Source organism: Triticum dicoccoides, chromosome 7A, assembly GCF_002162155.2.
Source record: "Triticum dicoccoides isolate Atlit2015 ecotype Zavitan chromosome 7A, WEW_v2.0, whole genome shotgun sequence".
Classification (NCBI taxonomy): Eukaryota; Viridiplantae; Streptophyta; class Magnoliopsida; order Poales; family Poaceae; genus Triticum; species Triticum dicoccoides.
In genome coordinates this window covers 638,636,183-638,654,167 of record NC_041392.1, presented here as the reverse complement: position 1 = coordinate 638,654,167, position 17,985 = coordinate 638,636,183, and positions in this window count along the sequence as shown.

The window sequence follows — 17,985 nt, the reverse complement described above, 5'->3', positions numbered from 1 at the left end:
TGGGGATCGTCGGAGAAAAAGCTCGGCACGGGGGGGGCAAGAGGGATGGCCGGGGCGGCGGCGGACCGGTGGTGGGGAGTGTTTTTGGGGCGGGCGGGGCGGCGCACCGCCGGCTGCGGGCGGCGGGGGGCTGCTATTTGGCCGGTGGTGGTTGGCGGCTCAGGGGGTGGAGGTTGAAGATGAACCGCAGGCCCTTGATTTCATATCCAACGGCTGCAAAATCGACTGACCAGAGATGAAAAAGCCAGTCGACCGACGTGTAGCCTCACCTTGCTAGTGCGTTCAGTTTCGACAGCAAAATTCAGTTTCGACAGCAAAATTCAGTTTCGACAGTTAAGTTCAGTTTCGACAGTTAAGTTCAGAGATGAGCGGCTGATGTATTTTACATCTAGCACTTTGTGGTTATGTATTTTATGTCATGTATTGGAGATGCTATTAGAATTCCACTCAGGTTAACGTTGTTCGTTGTCTCTCTTGTCCTGCTTCAACGTCGGCATCGTACAACTCACCGGAGCTGCTCCAACGACGAAACCCTCCATCACAGCGGAGCAGTACCTCGGGCTCCATCTCCACACGCCTAAGATCTTCTTCCCCTCCTCCGACAGCAAAGTCAGCCGGAGCATCCTCACCGGCCAACCCAATCACGCTGAGATCGACATGGCTTCGCCAAAGAGGTTGTACACTTGTTGCATATCTTTTTTACTCTACATGTTATATATATTGTCCACTGAGCACACAGATTTGTTCCTTTAGTGTCTCCTTGAAAGAAAAAACGTAGGAATTTTAATTTTCACTTGTCCTCCTTTTCAAATTCCTATTCATGAAGCACAAGACTAAGAGATAGTAGCATAATAGCATTATAACCGTACATTTTCTTGTGGTTTGACTTAATCTCACCATGCTTCTTTGCATCCTGTGATCTTCCAACTGTTGTGAATCAAACACCCAGATTGGCAGAAATCTTGTGTTTTTAAATTCTCTGTTTTGCACGTGCATTCCTATCCTATTCCTGTCTATTTCCTATCCCTGCATTGTTGGAACCCTCCAATTCAAATGAGCCCTTACAGAATTACTTCTCTTACAGATAGTTGTCAAAGAAAACCTTGTGTGGTTTGTCCCGCTCCTGCTGCGCCGTCGTCCACCCCAGCTCAGCTGCTCCAACGACAAAGGGGTCCAGCACAGCAGGGATCCGGCCTCCAGACTGTCTTTCGCCGCCTCAGATCTTCTTCCCTACCGCTGGCAGCCATGAAAACTGCATTACCATCATGAACCAAGCAGATGACCTCGAGGACTACATGGGTCCGCAAGAGAGGTCGCGCTCTTTCGTGTCTGCTTACGTTATGCATCACTTAATATTACATGCTACTTTATTGTCCTGTTCACCGATTAGACTCTAAGTCAGCTCCAAACTAATGGCCAAACTTGAGTTTTAAATGGTTGTGGGGTACATATCGGGGCCGCTATCAATAGTATCTATCTACTATCTGGTTAATCTCTGGTGTCTACTATGGGTTTCATATTGGGTGGGAAACAAACAGTAAAGAAGCCATTATCTGCATTTTTTAACTGAAGCCATTATCTGCCTGCTATTATTGGTTTTGGGTCTATCCACAGGTTGCTACCATCACTCTGGATTTCTGCATGCACTCCTTACATAATCTCACTATGTTTTATTCCTATGCATGACAGTTATTGTAAACAATGGAACTGAACATGTAGAGCAAAAGAGACGAGCCTTGCATGGCAATAAAATTTCATGCAGACGACGCTCCATGGTAGGCGCAAAGGCAGCCCCCCTCCACGCATTTCGGATTGTAATCGAGAGGAAGATATCTGTTTTGAGGGGGATTCAGAAGGAGAAGACAACTCCTATTTACCCCTTGAGGTCTTCGCTCTAACTTGGCATGCTGATGTTGGTTATATCATGCATATGGTGTCTTGCATTGCTTACTGCATACATCAAATATGTCATCTGCTTAGTTTAGACATCCTTTGTGCGAATGCCATCTGTTTAGTTTATTCATCGTTTATGTGAATTATGCGACACCATCTTGTTTAGCCAGGCATCATATATGTGAATTTTGCAATGCCATCCTGCTTAGCCAGTCATCTTATATGTAAATTATATTAGGCCATCCTTTTTTTTCGTTACATATTACATTTGTCAACAATGTTAGTACATTCAACTACTCTTCGTGTGCATCAGCCATTTGACACGGTGATGGCAAATTCTGGAGTGAAAACAAGGTCTTCAGAGCAGACTATGCTATCTGACGAAGCGCATATCTCGCTGGTTATTGATAGCTCCTCAGAGGAGGATTCAGAGACAGATGACCAGTCCTATTACCCCCCCCCCCCCGAGGTGTATGCTCTAACTTGGCAGGGTTATGTTGCTCATATTGTGCGTACGGTGTCTCGCATTGCTATGTCATTTGATTAGTTTAGACATGCTTTGTGTGAATGCCACCTGTTCAGTGTCTAATTACCATATATGTGAATTATGCATTGCCATCTTGTTGCAAGACATTATATATGTGAATTATACAATGCTATCTTGTTGCAAAGGCATTATATATGTGAATTATGCAATGCCATGTTGTTTAGCCAATCATCATGTATGTGAATTATATCATGCTATCATTTTTTTGTATTACATGTTCCATTTGTCAACAACGTTTGTATATTCAACTACTCTTCTTGTGCATCAGCCATTTGAAGTGGTGATGGAAGTATCTGGAGTGAAAACAAGGTATTCAGAGCAGATAATGCTACCTGCTGAAGCAGACATCTTGCTGGTTACAGAGAGCTCCTCGGAGGAGGATTCAAAGACTGATGACCAGTCCTATTTCCCCCCTGAGGTCTATGCTCAAACTTGGCAGGGTTATATTACCCATGTCATGCATGTTGTCTTGCATTGCTTAGTTTTTACATCATATATGGATTTCCATCTGCTTACTTGCTTACTATATAAATCATATATTTGAATTATATCATGCCATCATGTTTACATAGTACATACACATCATCTATCTGAATTATGGCATGGCAACCATTTAATAAAGACATCATATAGTTATATCATCTCATCCTGTTTAGTGTTTATAGTCATCATATTTTGAATTATGGCATTCTATCCGTGAATGTATGTGAATTATGGCATGCCAACCTATTTAATAAACACATTATATAGTTATGTCATGTCATCCTGTTTACATAGTCTCATATTTTGAACTATGTCTTTCCATCTTTTTTAGTTAGCCATCATAATATGAAATTGTGTCATGCTATCCTGTTTAGTTAGCCATCATATATGTGAAATTGTGTCATGCTATCATGTTTGGTTAGACAACATAAATATGAATTATTTCATGCCTCTTTTATTCCCTACTATCCATTGCACCTGTCTATCATACAATGTCTATACTTTCAATTACTTTTCTTGTTTATCAGCCATTTGAATTGGAGAGCGTGATGGCAGTATCTAAGGGAGTAACAACACGGTCTTCAGAAAGGATAGTGCTACCAGTTGATGCGGATAGAACCACGGTTGTACTTGCCCAAGGACCAGATCCACCACACATAACCCAGACTCTCGCAGATTGTACCCCTACCCAGTTGGACAGAGAACCAGCTACACCCCTTCTAACCCCAACCCCAGCAGATAGTAACCCAGTTCCAGTTGACACAGAACCGTCTCCACCATAGAGCACCCAAACACGAGCAGTTAGTAAGGGAACTGCAGTGCCCAAAGCACGAGGACCACCACTCCGAATCCCAACTCAACGCTTAAAGGAGAAGAAGATTTGTTCTCAGGTCAGGTTCTATAGCTATGGTTCATACTCCTTTGCTCTTGCATTACTGTATTTACTCATACCAACTATTTTCAAATTTGAAGGATGGAATTGAAACTCCAATGGCGCAACAGGTATTTTAAACCTGTTTCTTTAACTGGTTTGCTGTTGTAACCTGCTCTATGTTGATTTCAGTTTCAATTGAATAAACAGTTATGTTCTCATGTCATGCACATTACAAGTGTTGTTATTGCTCTATAGTTACCCACACTTATATTCTGTCTATTCTCCTTTGTCTTGAACAAAATAGTATTTGAACTGTGTCTCTATCTTGATTTGGCAACAAAAACTAGAATGATATAGACCATAAAGTGACCATGGTACATAGATATATGTTTGTTTCATGCTGTTATCCTGTCCACTTTACTACTGAACTCATTTACCAAAATGAGTTTCATATACAACATGGTAAACATGTGATGTGTCTGCTTCTTTCTCTTTTAGAATGCGGACAAAATATTGGAGAACAGTACCGCGTTATCCAATGGTAAAGGAAGTAAGGCAGATAAGGTTCAAGATAGTGAGACATCCCTGTTGGTCTCCAAGAAAGCTGATAAAAACTATCTTGACGACAGTGAGGGAACCCAAAAGTCATGTCTTGTTGTAGTGTTCGAGTTATTGGCCACTACTGCTGGCACAAGCTCTTCGAACTCGCTGCCTGAATCAGTTCGTCTTCTCGAGTCTCAACTTCAAGTTGAAAGACATCGATCAGATGTGCTGCGACAGGAAGCTGAAGGACTGAGGAAGTCCCTGCAGAATTCAGATGCATATTTTCTGGTGCAACAGCAAGCGCTAGAGGATTTAAGCGCCAAACAAGATAAAGTTAATAAGCTTGCAAAGCATCTTTCTAGCATTATGGGTACCCAGGATATTGTTTCTTGAGATCTTCTGAAGTGGTTTCAGTTCTGGATTTGTTTTGATGCGATGTTTATTTGTGCTGGTTGCCAACTTTGACAACCAGTGTATATGATATGCTGCTTTGTTCCCTATATTTGCACTGGTGGCGAACTTTGATGCCCAGTGGATGTAATATGTGTAATAGCCGTGATAGCCTAGCATTAGTTGCTTGCTTATTTGTTTCCTTGTTGTCTTGTTTATTTGTTTGCTTGTAGTCATTGCAGTTCTTTTTCCGCGGTTAGCTAGTGGCTGCAATAACCTATTTTTTAAAACTAGGCCACAATAACCATGGGCTAATATTTATGGTAGTGATACTGGGCCTCCTGCTGGCTGTAGAAACAATGGGCCTTCTACGGGCCTTAGAAACAATGGGCCTTCTGCGGGCCGTATCATCAATGGGCCTTATACGGGTCGTATGATCGATTGGCCAAACATGGTCCAAACAGACCGCATTATGGCCGTAAATGGGCTAGAGTTGGAGTCGTCCGTTCATGGGCCGACCATAACAGGCCATCGTTAATAGGCTGTATTTTATGACGCTATGAAAATGGCCCAACGTATTAACGGACCACAAACGGGCCGACTGTAACCATGGGCTGAATTTGGCCCACAAGCAGAAAATGACAGTAATGGGCCGTAAGTAAACGAATGCTGGAAATGAGCCCAAGAATAAATGGGCTCTGAGAAGGCCAAAAGATAACATGGGCTGGAAACGTCCCAACGGAATAACGGGCCGTTAATGGGTATAAAGTGATACACTGTTCATTACGGGCCAGTTTCACCATGGGCCGTTAATGGGTGTAAAGTGATACACTGTTCATTACGGGCCAGTTTCACCACGGGCCGTTAATAGGCCAAGAGTTACATAGGGCCTCATATGGGCCGAAAGACGTCATGGGCCATACATGGGCCAGAAGTGAAAACGGGCTGGAATCATATTGGGTGGCCCAGATGACGCTACTGGGCCTAATTCGGATAGGGTGTAACGGTCCTTGGGTTAGCGGGCTGTAAATGGGCTATATGCGAACAGGCCGTTAACAGGCTTTACATGGGCCGGCCCGCCACCTTTTGACCAAGTCAAACGGATCGGCCTTTTCACAGGAATGGGCCTCTGTTGGGCTGTGCCACGTGTCGATGTGTCATAGGCGCCTTCTGTCCATTGAGTGGATGACATCTGTCCCAACGATGAGCCGACATGTGTTTCCTCCAGCCAATGATGATTTTACACGTGGAAAATCCCCATTGGTTGGGGTTGTTAACGGGTTATCGGATCCAAAACCCGACCCGATAGCTTAATGGCGTTTCGTTATGGTGGATGCCACGTGTCGGTCACCCTTGACGAAAGCACTTCTGTGACGCGTGATTTATCATCATGGAAGTGGACACTTCCATGATGATAATTTTGGTAATGTCATGGAACACTTCTACGACAGCACAGGTATGACTATCTTCATTCTATCATAAATTTGTCATGGATGTACATGCATGACAAAAACGCGACCTACTATGACAAACACGTATCATCACGGAAGTGTATTTTTTTGTAGTGTCACCAACCCTTCTCCATCGCCAATTCCATGATGCTCCCCACCGGGAGTGAGTAATTCCTTCGTAGGCTCGCTCGTCGGTGAGGAGTTGGATGAGATTTATCATGTAATCGAGTTAGTTTTGTTACGGCTTGATCCCTAGTACCCACTATGTTCTAAGATTGATGTTCCTATGACTTTTCCATGCTTAATGCTTGTCACTTTGGGCCCGGGTGCCATGATTTTAGATCTGAACCGTTTATGTTATCACCATTATATCCATGTTCTAGATCCGATCTTGCAAGTTATAGTCACCTACTATGTGTTATGATCCAGTAACCCCGGAGTGACAATAACCGGGACTTCTTCCGGTTATTACCGTAGTTTGAGGAGTTGATGTATTCACTATGTGTTAATGCTTTGTTCCGGTTGTCTATTAAAAGGAGGCCTTAATATCCCTTAGTTTCCAATATGGACCCCGCTGCGACGGGAAGGTAGGACAAAAGATGCCATGCAAGTTCTTTTAATAAAGCACGTATGACTATTTACGGAATACATGCCTACATTATATTGATGAACTGGAGCTAGCGCCGAATAGCCCTAGGTTATAACTGTCACATGATGAATATCATCCAACAAGTCACCAATCCAATGCCTACGAATTTTTCCATATTGTTTCTGCTAAGTTACTACTGCTATCATCACTGTTACACTTGCTACAAAATTATTGTTATCACTGTTACTGTTACTATTGCTGTTGCTACTACTATCAAAACTATCAAACTACTTTTCTACTGATCACTTTGTTGCAGATAATTAATCTCCAGGTGTGGTTGAATTGACAACTCAGCTGCTAATACCTTCAAGTATTCTTTGGCTCCCCTTGTGTCGAATCTATAAATTTGGGTTGAATACTCTACCCTCGAAAACTGTTGTGATCCCCTATACCTGTGGGTCATCAGAGAACCATGCAACACCACGTAAACAACTCCTGCACACAAAGAACAAATACTTGCAACCCGACGTAAGAGAGGGGTTGTCAATCCCTCACGGGTAAAAAGATAGGTAAAATTGTAGTAGACTGGATAAATAGATCTCGCGGGAACGCAAGATAAAATAAATAAATAAAAATTGCAGCAAGGTATTTTTGTATTTTTGGATTAATAGATCTAAAAATAAAAGCAAATAAAAATAGATTGCGAAGGCAAATATAATAAAGAAGAAACCCGGGGGCCGTAGATTTCACTTGTGGCTTCTCTCGAGAAAAATAGCAACGGTGGGTAAACAAATTACTGTTGGGCAATTGATAGAACTTCAAATAATCATGACAATATCTAGGCAATGATCATTATATAGGCATCACGTACAATATTAGTAGACCGACTCCTGGCTGCATCTACTACTATTACTCCACACATCGACCGCTATCCAGCATGCATCTAGTGTATTAAGTTCATGGAGAAATGGAGTAATGCAATAAGAACGATGACATGATGTAGACAAGATCTATTTATGTAGAAATAGGCCCCATCTTGTTATCCTTAATAGCAATGATACATACATGTCGGTTCCCCTTCTGTCACTGGGATCAAGCACCGTAAGATCGAACCCATCACAAAGCACCTCTTCCCATTGCAAGATAAATAGATCAAGTTGGCCAAACAAAACCCAAATATCGGAGAAGAAATACGAGGCTATAAGTAAGCATGCATATAAGAGATCAAAGAAACTCAAATAACTTTCATGGATAAAAACATAGATCTGATCATAAACTCAAAGTTCATCGTATCCCAACAAACACACCGCAAAAAGAGTTACCTCATATGGATCTCCAAGAGACCATTGTATTGAGAATCAAAAGAGAGAGAGAGAGAGGAAGCCATCTAGCTACTAACTACGGACCTGTAGGTCTACAATGAACTACTCACGCATCATCGGAAAGGCACCAATGAGGATGATGAACCCCTCCGTGATGGTGTCTAGATTGGATCCGTGGTTTCTGGAACTTGCGGCGGCTGGAATTGATTTTTGTCGACTCCCCTAAGGTTTCTGGAATATTGGGGTATTTATAGAGCAAAGAGGCGGTGCGGGAGGCCACCAAGGTGCGCACAACACACCTGGGCATGCCTGGGGGGCCAGTCGCGCCTTGATGGGTTGTGCCCCCCTCGGGGCACCCCTAGTTGCTTCTCCAGCCCATTGGGTGTCTTCTGGTCCATAAAAATTCCACAAAACGTTTCGCTGCGTTTCGACTCCGTTTGGTATTGATTTCCTGCGATGTAAAAAAACAAGCAAAAAAAAAAACAACTGGCACTGGGCACTATGTCAATAGGTTAGTACCAAAAAATGATGTAAATTGACTATAAAATGATTGTAACACATCCAAGAATGATAATATAACAACATGGGACAATCAAAAAAATACAGATACGTTGGAGACGTATCAGCTCCCATGACGGGGATCGGGCTCGAGCCCGTTTAAATGTATCTCTGGCCTTTACGGCAAGCTGATACTTCGGCCCGTTGGCGGCGGCTTGGCAGTGTGTTCCTCGGTTCGGAGTAAGTGCTTCATGTTGCCGTTGATCGTTATGACGCCCATGGGACCCGGCATCTTCAGCTTGAGGTATGCGTAATGCGGGACAGCGTTGAATTTGGCGAATGACGTTTGGCTGAGGAGGGCATGGTAGCCACTACAGAATGGGGTGATATTGAAGATCAAGTCTTCGCTTCGGAAGTTGTCCGGTGAGGCGAATACCACTTCTAGTGTTAAAGTGCCTGAGCAGCGGGCCTCTATGCCCGAAATAACCCCCTTGAAGGTGGTGGTACTGGGTTTGATCCTTGACGGATCGATCCCTATTTTACTCACTGTGTCTGCATAAATCAGATTGAGGCTACTGCCTCCGTCCATTAGGACTCTCGTGAGGTGGTACCCATTGATAATGGGTTCAAGCACTAGGGTTGTCGATCCTCCATGGCCGATACTGGTCGGATGATCCCTACGGTCAAAGGTGATCGGGCAAACCGACCACGGGTTGAACTTCGGCGCTACGGGCTCGATGGCGTGCATGTCCTGCAGTGTGCGCTTCCTCTCCTTCCTTGGTATATGGGTGGCGTAGATCATGCTCACCGTCTTAACCTCAGAAGGGAAGGGTTTTTGGCCTCCATTGTTCGGCCTACGGGGCTCCTCATCGTCCTTGCTTCATGGGCTTTTGCCGAAGGCTTCGGTTGTGAGCTTACCGGCCTGTTTTATCACCCAACAATTATGGTTGGTGTGATTGGCGGGTTTTTCGGCGGTGCCATGAATCTGGCAGGGCCTGTCCAGGATTGCGTCCAACTTGGTTGGGCCATCCTGGTTGCCTTTAGAAGGCTTTTTCCACGATCCAGACTTCAGATTACAGAATCCGGCATTGACTGCCGTTTCGTCCGCTTCGCCGTCATTGTGGCGGCATTTGTTCTTATTCCTTCGTGGCTTCCCATTCCCGTCTCGAACTTCTGAGGTGCCGGGGGTGTTAGGGTTGGTGCTTCTACGAGCCAGCCAACTATCCTCTCCGGCGCAGAAGCGAGTTATCAGGGAGGTGAGCGCTGACATCGTTCTCGGCTTGTCCAGGCCGAGTTGGCGTGCTAGCCATTAACCCCGAATACTATGCTTAAAGGCGGCTATAGCTTCGGCGTCCATACACTCAACGATCTAGTTCTTCTTGGTCAAAAACCGGTTCCAAAATTGTCGGGCTTCTAGATTACGTGGCTCAAGTCATCATCGTCCGAGGGTCGAACATAAATGCCCTGAAAGTTAGCTCGAAAGGCGTCCTCGAGCTCCTCCCAACATACTATGGAGTCTTCGGGGAGGCTATTTAACCAGTTTTGAGCCGGACCCTTGAGCTTTAATGGTAGGTACTTGATGGCATGGAGGTCATCCCCTCGTGCCATGTGAATGTGGAACAGAAAATCTTCGATCCATATTGCCGGATCTGCTATCCCGTCATAGGGCTCGATATTTCAGGTTGGAAACCTTCTGGGAATTGTACTACATCACTCTATCTATGAAGCAAAGAGGATGGGCGGTGCCCCTGATTCGGGCTACGTCATGCCGGAGATCATTTGTCATCCGGGCTCGTTCCATCTCCTGAGCTCTATCATTTTGCTCTAGCCAGGATTTGTATCTGTCCCGTCTAACAGGATGATCTCTTTAGGGTCCATAGATGGACCTTGTCAGACCTACCTGAGCGTCCAGGTCACGGCGTAGGTCGTACTCATAGCCTGGCCGTACTGGCCGGTACGTCCATTTTGCATAATGTTTCCTTGCTATTATTTATAATGTTTTTATCCATAATGATGCTTTTTGGAGTAATTATAATGCCTTTTCTCTCATAATTTACAAGGAACACACCAAGAGGAAGAATTCCGGCAGCTGGAAATCTGGACCTGGAAAAGCTACGTCAGGCCACCTATTCTGCACAACTCCAAATGGGATGAAACTTTACGGAGATTTTTTATGGATTATTTAAGAAATATTGGAGTCAATAAACACCATAGGGGGGCCACCAGGTGGGCACAACCCACCTGGGCGCGCCAGGCCCCCCTAGCGCGCCCTGGTGGGTTGTGGCCTCCTCGGCCCACCTCCGGTGCCCATCTTTTGGTATATAAGTGGTTTTGACCTAGAAAAAATAAGAGGAGGACTTTCGGGACGAAGCGCCGCCACCTCAAGGCTAAACTTGGGCTGGAGCACTTTTGCCCTCTGGCAGAGCGATTCTACCGGGGGAACTTCCCTCCCGGAGGGGGAAATCATCGTCATCACCATCGTCAACAACTCTCCCATCTTGGGGAGGACAATCTCCATCAACATCTTCACCAGCACCATCTCATCTCAAACCCTAGTTCATCTCTTGTATTCAATCTTGTTACCGGAACTATAGATTGTTGCTAGGGGGTGACTAGTAGTGTTGATTACATCTTGTAGTTGATTACTATATGGTTTATTTGGTGGAAGATTATATGTTCAGATCCATTATGCATATTAATACCCCTCTGATCATGAGCATGTTTGTTGCTTGTGAGTAGTCACCTTCGTTCTTGAGGTCACGAGATAAATCATGTTGCAAGTAATCATGTGAATTTGATACATGTTCGATATTTTGATAGTATGTAGTGGTGTCATGTGAACATTGACTACATGACACTTCACCATATTTGGGCCTAAGGGAACGCATTGTGGAGTAGTAAATAGATGGTGGGTTGCGAGAGTGACAGAAACTTAAACCCCAGTTTATGCACTATTCTGTAAGGGACCAATTGGATCCTAGAATTTAATGCTATGGTTAGAATTTATTCTTAATACTTTTCTCGTAGTTGCAGATGCTTGCGGGAGGGTTAATCATAATTAGGAGGTTTGTTCAAGTAATAACAGCACCTAAGCGCCAGTCCACCCACATATCAAATTACCAAAGTAGCGAACACAAATCAAACCAATATGATGAAAGTAACTAGATGAAATTCCCGTGTACCCTCAAGAATGCTTTGCTTATTAGAAGAGACTGTTTTGGCATGTCCTTTGCCTCAAAAGTATTGGGCTACCTTTCTGCATACTTTTTACTATTATCGTTACTTGCTCGTTACAAATTATCTTGCTATCAAACTACTCGCTACTTACAATTTCAGCACTTGCAGACACCACCTTACTGAAATCTACTTGTCATTTCCTTCTGCTCCTCGTTGGGTTCGACACTCTTACTTATCAAAAAGAGCTACAATTGATCCCCTATACTTGTGGGTCATCAAGGCTATTTTCTGGCGGCGTTGTCGGGTAGTGAAGCGCCTTTGGCAAGTGGAATTCGGTAAGGAAACATTTATATAGTGTGCTGAAATTTATTGTCACTTGTTACTATGGAAAACAATCCTTTGAGGGAAATGTTTGGGGTATCTTCACCTCGTCCAGAGCCACAATTAATTACCCCTCAACCTACAGCACCTACTGAAAATATTGAATATGAAATTCCTTCGGGTATGATAGAACAACTGCTAGCTAATCCTTATGCAGGAGATGGAACCGAACATCCTGATATGCACTTGATATATGTGGAACAAATTTGTGGATTGTTTAAGCTTGCAGGTTTACCCAGAGATGAGGTGATGAGAAAGGTTTTCCCTTTATCTTTGAAGGGAAAAGCATCGGCATGGTATAGGCTATGCGATGATATTGGATCATGGAATTGGAATCATTTGAAATTGCAGTTCCACCAAAAAATTATCCTATGCATCTAGTTCATCGTGATCGGAATTATATCTATAATTTTTGGCCTCGTGAAGGAGAAAGTATCGCTCTAGATTGGGGGAGGCTTAAGTCAATGTTACATTCAAGCCCCAATCATGAGCTCTCAAGAGAAATTATTATCCAGAATTTCTTCGCTCGGCTTTCTCGTAATGACCAAACCATGCTTGATACTTCTTGTGTTGGTTATTTTATGAAGAAGACTACTGAATTCCGGTGGGGTCTTTTGGAAAGAATTAAACGCAACTCTGAAGATTGGGAACTCGATGAAGGTAAAGAGTAAGGTATTAAACTTAAGTATGATTGTGTTAAATCTTTTATGGATACCTGCTTTTCAAAAGTTTAGCACTAAATATGGACTTGACTCTGAGATAGTAGCCTCCTTTTGTGAATCTTTTGCTACTCATGTTGAACTCCCTAAAGGGAAGTGGATTAAATATCAACCACCTATTAAAGAAAGAAATTAAAGAACTAGTACCAGCTAAAGAAGAAACTATACTTTATAATGTTGATCCAGTTGTTCCTACTTCTTATTTTGAGAAACCTCCTTTTCCTGTTAGGATAAAGGAACATGCTAAAGTTTCAACTGGGGTTAATAAAAGCTCCGTTAGAACACCTAAACCAGATGAACAAATTAGAGTCGAACCTAATATTGCTATGGTTAAAGATCTCTTAGAAGAAGATGTGGATGGGCATGTTATCTTCTTCTCTGCAGAAGCTGTTAGAATTGCCAAACCCAAAAAAAGGGATAAAAATAGACCACTTGTTGGCATGCCTGTCATTTCAGTTAGAATAGGGGATCACTGTTATCATAGTTTATGTGACATGGGTGCTAGTGTGAGTGCTATTCCTTACAAGTTATATCAAGAAATCAGGGAAGACATAGCACCTACAGAGTTAGAAGACATAAATGTCACTATTAAACTTGCAAATAGAGACACAATATCACCTTGTGGGATTATTAGAGATGTTGAGGTCTTGTGTGGAAAAATAAAATACCCTACTGATTTTCTTGTTCTTGGTTCCCCACAAGATGACTTTTCTCCGATTATCTTTGGTAGACCTTTCTTGAACATCGTTAATGCTAGGATAGATTGTCAGAAACAAACTGTGGGTGTTAGCTTTGGTGATGAGTCTCATGAGTTTAATTTTTCCAAGTTTAGTAGGAACCATCATGAAAAAAGAATTGCCTAGCAAGGATGAATTAATTGGTCTTGCTTCTATTGCTGTGCCACCTACTGATCCTTTAGAACAATATTTGCTAGACCATGAGAATGATTTACATATGCCTGGATAATATTTTCTTTGAACAACATCCTCTGCTTAAACACAATTTGCCTATTGAAACTCTTGGAGGTCCTCCTCCACCTAAGGGTGATCCTGTGTTTGAATTAAAACAATTGTGAGACACTTTGAAATATGCTTATCTTGATGAAAAGAAGATATATCATGTTATTATTAGTGCTAACCTTTCAAAACATGACGAAGAAAGATTATTGAAAGTTCTAAGGAAGCACCGGGCTGCTATTGGATATACTCTTGATGATTTAAAGGGCATTAGTCCCACTCTATGCCAGCACAAAATTAATATGGAACCTGATGCTAAACCAATTGTTGATCACCAACGTCGGTTAAATTTGAAGATGAAAGAGGTGGTAAGAACGGAAATCTTAAAACTTCTGGAAGCAGGTATAATTTATCCAATAGTTGATAGTAGATGGGTAAGTCATGTTCATTGTGTCCCTAAGAAGGGAGGTATAACTATTGTTCCTAATGATAAGAATGAACTTATTCCACAAAGAATTGTTACAGGCTATAGAATGGTAATCGATTACAGAAAATTAAATAAAGCAACTAGAAAAGATCATTACCCTTTGCCTTTTATTGATCAAATGCTTGAAAGATAATCTAAGCACACACACACTTTTGCTTCCTTGATGGATATTATGGCTTTTCACAAATACCTGTTTCTCAACCTGATCAAGAAAAGACCACTTTTACTTGTCCTTTTGGAACCTATGCTTATAGACGTATGCCTTTTGGTTTATGTAATGCACCTGCTACCTTTCAAAGATGTATGACTGCTATATTCTCTGAATTTTGTGAAAAGATTGTTGAGGTTTTCATGGATGACTTCTCTGTTTATGGGAAGTCTTTTGATGATTGTTTAAGCAATCTTGATCGAGTTTTGCAGAGATGTGAACAAACAAATCTTGTCTTGAATTGGGAGAAATGCCACTTTATGGTTAATGAAGGCATTGTCTTGGGTCATAAAATTTCTGAAAGAGGTATTGAAGTGGACCAAGCTAAGGTTGATGCTATTGAGAAAATGCCATGTCCTAAGGACATTAAACGTATTCGTAGTTTCCTAGGTCATGATGGTTTCTATAGGAGATTTATTAAAGACTTCTCTAAAAATTTCTAGGCCTCTTACTAGTCTCTTGCAAAAGGATATTCCTTTTGTTTTTTATGATGATTGTCTGGAAGCCTTTGAAACACTCAAGAAAGCCTTAATTTCTGAACCTATTGTTCAACCACCTGATTGGAACTTGCCTTTTGAAATTATGTGTGATGCTAGTGATTATGCTGTTGGTGTTGTTCTAGGAAAAAGAGTTGATAAGAAATTGAATGTTATTCATTATGCTAGTGACCTCTAGACAATGCTCAAAGAAATTATGTGATACGTGTCCAACGTATCTATAATTTTTGATTGCTCCATGCTATATTATCTACTGTTTTGGACATTATTGGGCTTTATTATCCACTTTTATATTATTTTTGGGACTAACCTATTAACCGGAGGCCCAGCCCATAATTGCTATTTTTTGCCTGTTTTAGGGTTTCGAAGAAAAGGAATATCAAACGGAGTCCAAACGGAATGAAACCTTCGGAAACGTGATTTTCTCATCAGATAAGATCCAGGAGACTTGGACCCTCCGTCAAGAAAGCCACAAGGCGGTCACGAGGGTGGAGGGCGCGCCCCCTGCCTCGTGGGCCCCTCAAAGCTCCACCGACGTACTTCTTCCTCCTATATATATCCACGTACCCCCAAACGATCGGGGATGAAGCCAAAAACCTAATTCCACCGCCGCAACTTTCTGTATCCACGAGATCCCATCTTGGGGCCTGATCCGGAGCTCCGCTGGAGGGGGCATCAATCACAGAGGGCTTCTACATCATCATCCAAGCCCCTCCGATGAAGTGTGAGTAGTTTACTTCAGACCTATGGGTCCATAGTTAGTAGCTAGATGGCTTCTTCTCTCTTTTTGGATCTCGATACAATGTTCTCCCCCTCTCTCGTGGAGATCTATTTGATGTAATCTTCTTTTTGCGGTGTGTTTGTTGAGACCGATGAATTGTGGGTTTATGATCAAGTCTATCTATGAATAATATTTGAATCTTCTCTGAATTCTTTTATGTATGATTGGTTATCTTTGCAAGTCTCTTCGAATTATCAGTTTGGTTTGGCCTACTAGATTGGTTGTTCTTGCCATGGGAGAAGTGCTTAGCTTTGGGTTCGATCTTGCGGTGTCCTTTCCAAGTGATAGAAGGGGCAGCAAGGCACATATTGTATCGTTGCCATCGAGGATAACAAGATGGGGTTTTTTATCATATTGCATGAAACTATCCCTCTACATCATGTCATCTTGCTTAAGGCGTTACTCTGTTTTTAACTTAATACTCTAGATGCATGCTGGATAGTGGTCGATGAGTGGAGTAATAGTAGTAGATGCAGGCAGGAGTCAGTCTACTTGTCTCGGACATGATGCCTATATACATGATCATACCTAGATATTCTCATAACTATGCTCAATTCTGTCAATTGCTCAACAGTAATTTGTTCACCCACCGTAGAATACTTATGCTCTTGAGAGAAGCCACTAGTGAAACCTATGGCCCCCGGGTCTCTTTCTCATCATATCAATCTCCATCACTTTATTATTGCTTTGCTTTTACTTTTTACTTTGCATCTCTATACCAAAAATACCAAAAATATTATTTATCATCTCTATCAGATCTCACTTTTGTAAGTGACCGTGAAGGGATTGACAACCCCTAAGCGCGTTGGTTGCGTTGAGCTATTGTTTTTGTGTAGGTACAAGGGACTCGCGCGTAGCCTCCTACTGGATTGATACCTTGGTTCTCAAAAACTAAGGGAAATACTTACGCTACTTTGCTGCATCATCCTCTCCTCTTCAGGGAAATCCAACGCAGTGCTCAAGAGGTAGCATTATACTACTACTGAAAAAGAATTCTTAGCAGTGGTGTTTGCTTGTGATAAGTTTAGACCTTATATTGTTGATTCCAAAGTAACTATTCACATAGACCATGCTGCTATTAAATATATTATGGAAAAGAAAGATGCTAAACCTAGACTTATTCGTTGGGTTATCTTGTTACAAGAATTTGATTTACATATCATTGATAGAAAAGGAGCTGAGAACCCCGTAGTTGATAACCTGTCTAGGCTTGAAAATGTGCTTGATGACCCACTTCCTATTGATGATAGTTTTCCTGATGAGCAATTAGCTGCAATAAATGTTGCCAATGGTACTCCTTGGTATGCTGACTATGTTAATTACATTGTTGCTAAATATTTGCCACCTAGCTTCACATATCAACAAAAGAAAAAATTCTTCTATAACTTAAGACATTACTTTTGGGATGACCCACATCTTTATAAAGAAGGAGTAGATGGTGTTATTAGACATTGTGTACCTGAGCATGAATAGGGACAAATCCTACGGAAATGTCACTCCGAGGCTTATGGAGGGCATCATGCTGGAGATAGAACTGCTCACAAGGTATTGCAATCTGCATTTTATTGGCCTACTCTCTTCAAGGATGCCCGTAAGTTTGTCTCTTCTTGTGATGAATGTCAAAGAATAGGTAATATCAGTAAGCGTCAAGAAATGCATTTGAATTATCCACTTGTTGTTGAACCATTTGGTGTTTGGGGATTTGATTACATGGGACCTTTTCCTTCCTCTAATGGGTATACACATATTTTAGTTGTTGTTGATTATGTTACTAAATGGGTAGAAGCTATTCCAATTAGTAGTGCTGATCACAACACCTCTATTAAAATGCTTAAGGAGGTTATTTTCCAAATATTTGGAGTCCCTAGATATTTAATGACTGATGGTGGTTCACACTTTATCCATGGTGCTTTCCATAAAATGCTTGCTAAGTATGATGTTAACCATAGAATTGCATCACCCTATCATCCTCGGACTAGTGGTCAAGTTGAACTTAACAATAGATAAATAAAATTAATTTCGTAAAAGACTGTCAATAGGTCCAGGAAGAATTGGTCTAAGAAATTAGATGATGCACTTTCGGCTTATAGAACAGCTTATAAAAGTCCTATGGGTATGTCTCCTTATAAAATGGTTTATGGAAAAGCTTGTCATTTGCCTCTTGAGTTAAAGCATACTGGGCAGTTAAA